The sequence below is a fragment of the Asparagus officinalis genome, chromosome 8 (genome assembly GCF_001876935.1).
Source record: "Asparagus officinalis chromosome 8, Aspof.V1, whole genome shotgun sequence".
Classification (NCBI taxonomy): domain Eukaryota; kingdom Viridiplantae; phylum Streptophyta; class Magnoliopsida; order Asparagales; family Asparagaceae; genus Asparagus; species Asparagus officinalis.
In genome coordinates, this window is record NC_033801.1 from 87456267 (window position 1) to 87462467 (window position 6201).

Sequence of the window (6201 nt, forward strand, 5' to 3'; positions counted from 1 at the left end):
ATGCTGTGTAGACATACCTTTATCCTAATTTAGGTTGATAAATATGAAGAGTATAGTGATTTCATGTTTCTGTAATAGGGAGATAAAACCTATTTCTGCAAGGCGATTGAGTAAGAATATTACAAAAGTATAGTCACATTATGTATCCGGAATGGAGAAATAAAACTCATTTTCCCAGGACGATTGAGTTAAAACATTACAAAAATATCGTCTTTTCATGTATCTGGGATAGGGAGATAAAACCTATTGCCGCAGACCGATTGAGTAAGAATATTACTAAGAGTATCACTAATGCACATGAGATACACACTTGACATGAGATGCACACTTGTAAGTATTATAAATTGTAGTTTTGCTTCCATTTTGATTATCCGTAAGTAGGGTGTTTTCTATGAGACCGTGGCTTACACGACAGGGCTTGTGGTTAATCTTTGTTTTGGATGAGATTCTCTTATGTTAGATCTTCCTACCCGAGTGTAGATCGAGATGAGATATTTGTTCTATAGGTTTGAGGTTTGGAGTGTTACATTTTTGTTTATTATTCTTTTTTTATTTATAGAGTTTGGAATTAGTATTTAGGGAGTCATAATTTGAGATATGGTATATACATAAGGGTTTCCTTGTTTGGAGTATTTCGCTCGACGTACTAACTCTCGTGTTGTGGATTCCTAAATACTAATCTCCAGTTAGATTTATAAGAATGATTTTATACTTATATACTGTCTGTATTTTCTATATACTCCTACCCCCTTCCCCTGGGGAGAGGTGGAGATGATCTCACTATAGCGTTTTGACGCTCGTTGTTTTCCCCCCTTTCAGGCAACGAGTCTGGCGCACGGAGAGTCGCAGGTTGATGAGATTTCTTCATAGATTCCATCTAGCTATTTATTATTTTAGTAGTTATTACAAAACTCCACAGTTAATTATTTATGTTCAAACTCTAGACTTGTATTTTATTTTGTAGAGGCTGAGAGCCATAGTGATACTTTATTTGACTCATTGTACTTGAGTTTTATTTCAGACTCAGAGATAATTCTATTTTAGTTGGGTTCACTGATGATTATCTTCTTATTGCTTCTGTGTACACCTGGTTTGTTCTATCTTTATTATTTGTCTGTCGATACTTTTACCTATTTGTTATTTATACTAGAGAGATAGTGATTGTGATAGTGAAACATGTCATAGCATGGTGTTTGGTGCTTGGCAGGTTTGATATTCCGGGTTTCGTCTTAGATTGCAGCTTTGCGTGAAACCTAGGGCATCACAAAAACTTACTAATAAAAACTATATACTGAAAATGTAAAGGATAAGAATATAGTGCATATGTAAAATATTAAAATCATGAACTTATTAACAAAATACGAACAATATATATTAATCTAAAACATAAGTAAATGACAAATGGCATGACAGAAAAAGTGCACACATATACAATATAGATATGCCAAAGTATAATTAAACACAGGAAATAATCTGAATATCAGATATGTGATGTAATGTATATGTGAAATCTAGAGCAATGCAAAACACTTAATGAACATTATTTGAACAATTAAAAATATATAAGTAATGATTTTCATTAGACTATGTTACTTATACATTTTAATGAAAAACATACAATATAACACTAAGTGTGATACATAAAATAATGTAATAAATAATACAGAAAGCAATACAATCAAACGATACATAAGTCAAATAAAATAAAACATAGTTGTAAAAATAATAACATATAAAATAATAACCGGTACGAGGAAAGAGAAGTTATAGGAAGAGAGTGTAGTCGGGAAGTGATAAGACAAGAAGCAGTAGGAAGTTCCAGAGTCAAAAGTGATAAAAGATAGGGACTAAGATATAATTTATCAAGATGATAGGATAAGGGCTAACTATAGTCTTACGGATGAAATATGATATGCGTCTAAATTATCCATCGGGACCGTGACTTGCATAGGCCACCACTAAAACCTATCACGCCCTGCTTCCCAAAATATTGGGGAACCGGGACGTGAACAAGCCTGTGACGTATTAGATTGAGGAGAACAAATAAAAATAAATATTTATTCTCAGCCTAATACGCTAAGCGTCAAACAGTATACAATGCGAAGGCATAGGTCCCCGATCACAAATAGCAAAAATATAATAAACAACTCAGAACAAAATGATACGGGTGTATCTTCTCTTCGGAACAAAGAGAGATTCTAATCATTGTATTATGGTTTAGAGAGGATTGAGAGGTTGTTCTCGATTCTAGTGAGATTGTGAGGGAGAGATTTGTAATAATTGATTCTTCATAATCTAGAGAAGGTATTTTTCTTTGCCAATACTGAATTGTTCTTGTGTTTTGGTTGTCTTCTTCTCAACCTACCTTTTGGTAATTCCGCGACCAAAGGGTGCTCGTACGGCGACTCGTATCACAAAATATCCATATCAAAAGTGAATATCATCTAAGACATAATATTCGGGTCAACATTCCCTTATACATGACTGAACAACTGAATATTGAAGAAATATAAAATACATCATTCAACGGGAAAGAAAAATACTATAAAAGCAACTAGGACAATCAACTAAGAAAAGATAACTGAGCTTTGTCCTATTCTTCAACTTTGTTTGCAAGGCACTCTTGCTGAAAATATCCTGGCTCTGGCACATCTCCAAGCTGGACCTGTCCGTCCTCTAAATATGATGTACAACTCGAGAGAACATGAGTAAGTCAGCATGCATGGCACACGTCAAGATCCCGAGAGAAAGAATCGTCGAATGACCATGGCAAAAATAGTAATAATAATAATAGAAGCATGCTACTGGAATACTAATAATCTAAATGCAATCTATCACTAGAATATAATAATTAGAAGAATCCAAGAAAATCAACGAAGTAAAAAGATCATGCAGCTAGCGATCAGAATAATCATCCAAGTAACAAGGTCATACAACTAGATGGAATTAATACTTAAAAATCTACAACAAGAGACGTAGTACGTTGAGCAAAATAATCCAAACAAGAAAACCCTTATGTATATACCATATGTCTCAAATTGTAGATAATTAAATATTGATCTCGATCTATGTATGAAAAGAAATATACAACTGGTCCGTATCTCACAAGAATACATAATCACCTTAAGTTACAAGGTCATGTAACTAGCCATTCTATAACAGGTCACTGGTCCACATCTTACACAGAGTCAACGCTCATAACATTAGATAACTGACTATTCACAAATCTCCTACATGCATCCATTACTGCTATATGAATCGGTTAGAGGACTACACACAATCTGATTCCGACCTGGTCTGAACTCAGGCAGGACTCGGGTGACTATATGATTTTCACTGACTAAAGTGACTACACGAGTTCACTGGTATGAGCCTGGAAGATACCTCAACAGCCACATTCGATCACATGAACCAAGACTTCCCCATCCCAACTCTTCTCGCTTTTCTAAGTCAACAATCATAACCTGAACTAGATCTCTGGTCTACCTCCTAAATTCAGTCAACGCACACATACATGTCACTAAGTCTTGTTCATGACGCACAAAGCTATTAAGTCATGAACTACTAATGGTTCTCAAACACAACAAGGCACAATAAATACAGCTAATTCTATGCAATAAAACATGGTATGTCACGTAATCAGAATAAGAAACAAGAAATCGGCGGATGATTTTCACATAAATTGTAACGGTCAACAACCATCAATCACACGATTATAAACTAAATTAATTCAAAATAAATAATTCTTTTGCAAAATGAATTCTTTTCAATTTATCTCTCACTATAATTAGTCTAAACATAATCTTTTAAAATAATAACTACATAAATTCAAATATAATCTTTTACAAGATAAATTCTCCTTAATTCAAAATAGTCTATTTTCCCAAAATGATTTCTTTTAAAAATATTTATCATTCTAAAATTATCTCTTCCACAAAATAATTTCTAAAAAATTATAATTATTCTAAAATAATCCCGTTATCAAAATAAATTCTTTAATCTATTATAATTATTATGAAAATACTATTTATCACAAAATTATGATTTATTTAATCATAAATTAACATAAGCAGATAATTCACAATTTCATCAACAAGCCCACACAGATAATTATTAATAGATCTAAAATTGTAGATAATTCATAATAAATACAAAAATTTAGATCTGAGCAAGTGGGATCTTGTCTAGGGTTTCTGTCGAACGTATCGACACTGACGGGCGAGTCTGCGAGTGAGGGGATAGCGACAAGCGGGCTACACGCGGCGTTGGTGGTGCAGATCTGATCTCAGGCGTCGGTGGAGATGGGCGAGCAAGCGGATCTGGAGGGGCTGGCGGAGGAGGGCGTTGGTCGTCGGAGTTGGAGGCTTGCCGAGTTGAGTTCAGGTGATAGGTTAGACTCGGAACGGATCTAGACTCAGAAAGTGACGAAGAGAGAGGGAAGAGAGGTTGTTTGGTGGTGGTTGCAAGATGGCGACGGATCTGTTGAACAGTGGGGATGACGGGCTTTAGGGGCAGGAGTGGTCGGAGGCGGAGCTGGGTGGCCTGACGTTGGCTGAGGAGGAGGTTTCGGCGAGTAGGGGACTTGGGGAAGAGGGGAGGAAGAGGAGGCGGACGCGGTGATTGGTTGAGGGTTCAGCGGCGCTCGGTGACGTAGGCAGTGCGAGATGGGGTCGGATGAGGTGGTCGGGAGCTGGAGGTGGAGGCGGATCTAAGAACGAGGGGAGAAGAGAGGAAGAGAATTATTGGAGAGAGAAGAGAGAGAGAAGAGAAGAGAGAGAGAGAGAGAGAGAGAGAGAAGGAGAGGAGAGAGAAGAGGGTTGATGGCGTGAAAAAAAGAGAGAAAGGAAAAAAGTTTAAATAATTAGGGTTTGGGTTAGGGTATTTAACGAAAATATTAAATATAATTAATAATTGATTATGTATTAAATTAAATAATTATGGAAAATTTATCTACAAAATAATACATACTAGTTATACTAATACAACAGATAATATGCAATAGTATTAATAATATAACAAAATTGTACAAATAATATGTAATATTAATAATAGTATACTATATTATACAAAATAATACGTAATAGTAATACTAATACATCGTATTATTTAAAATGATACGTAATAGTATCAATAACACAATGGATTAACTCCAGAAATTTTTACTGCACTAAGTTAATTTATAAATATCAAAATCATTTAAATAAATATAAATTTTAGACTTTTAAATCGTAGAAAATTCTAAAAAATTGTGAGAAATACAAATACTCTTTTAAAAATAATAATTACATATTTTAAAATACCAAAAAATTATTTTAAACTAGTATCAAAAATTCATGGTCATTACATGTTGTGCCCTCTGATCTTGCTGAGATTCCTTCTTGTGAGGACCTTGCTTATGTGAACCCTTACCCTGTTGGTGGGGTCCTCCTAGTCCTGCAAATGACCTCTTGCCTTTTCCTTTTTCCCCGGGCTATCTTGATTTAGCATTTCCATCCTTGCCCTTTATGAACATAGTGGTCTCCGTCTCCTGAGATATGGCGTCATTCGCCACCTCCTGCACTGACCGAAACCTCCGTGGTACCAGATATCGACGTAAACCCGGGCGAAGATGAGGCGGCATAATTATGTACCAAAATTGTAAGTGCACAATTGATCAAGTTATAGTATAAAAAGTTATCGATCCCACGAGGAAGGTGATTTTAAGAGATTATTAGAATAGGTTATTATATTATGTACGTGACAAAATAGGATTAAAGAATAAGTGTGATTGTGATGAGTGATTGTTATGAATATATGCAAGAGACAATAAATTGAATTTTTAGAGGAGAGAAGAAATAATTAAAGAATAAATGAAATCACAATGCAAGAAAAAGGAATGAATAAAATCAAGAAATAAAATCAAGAATGAAAAGAAAATTCAAGAAAGTTTAGATGGATGATTCAATTTAAGATATGAGAAATCTAGAATTTAATCCACTAGCAAATTTTAATTACAAAATACAAACTATTCTCTTTTTATCATATTTTAACTTAGATTTATTAAGCATAGACTATCAAACCATTTAAGAAAAGTATAACCTGTCAAATTATCATCTAAATCAAAATTACTATTCATGATAAGAACAACAACAAGATAGTAATCCTAGAATTCATAAGCATAACCTATCAAACCATTAAGATAAGCATAGATTATCAAATTCT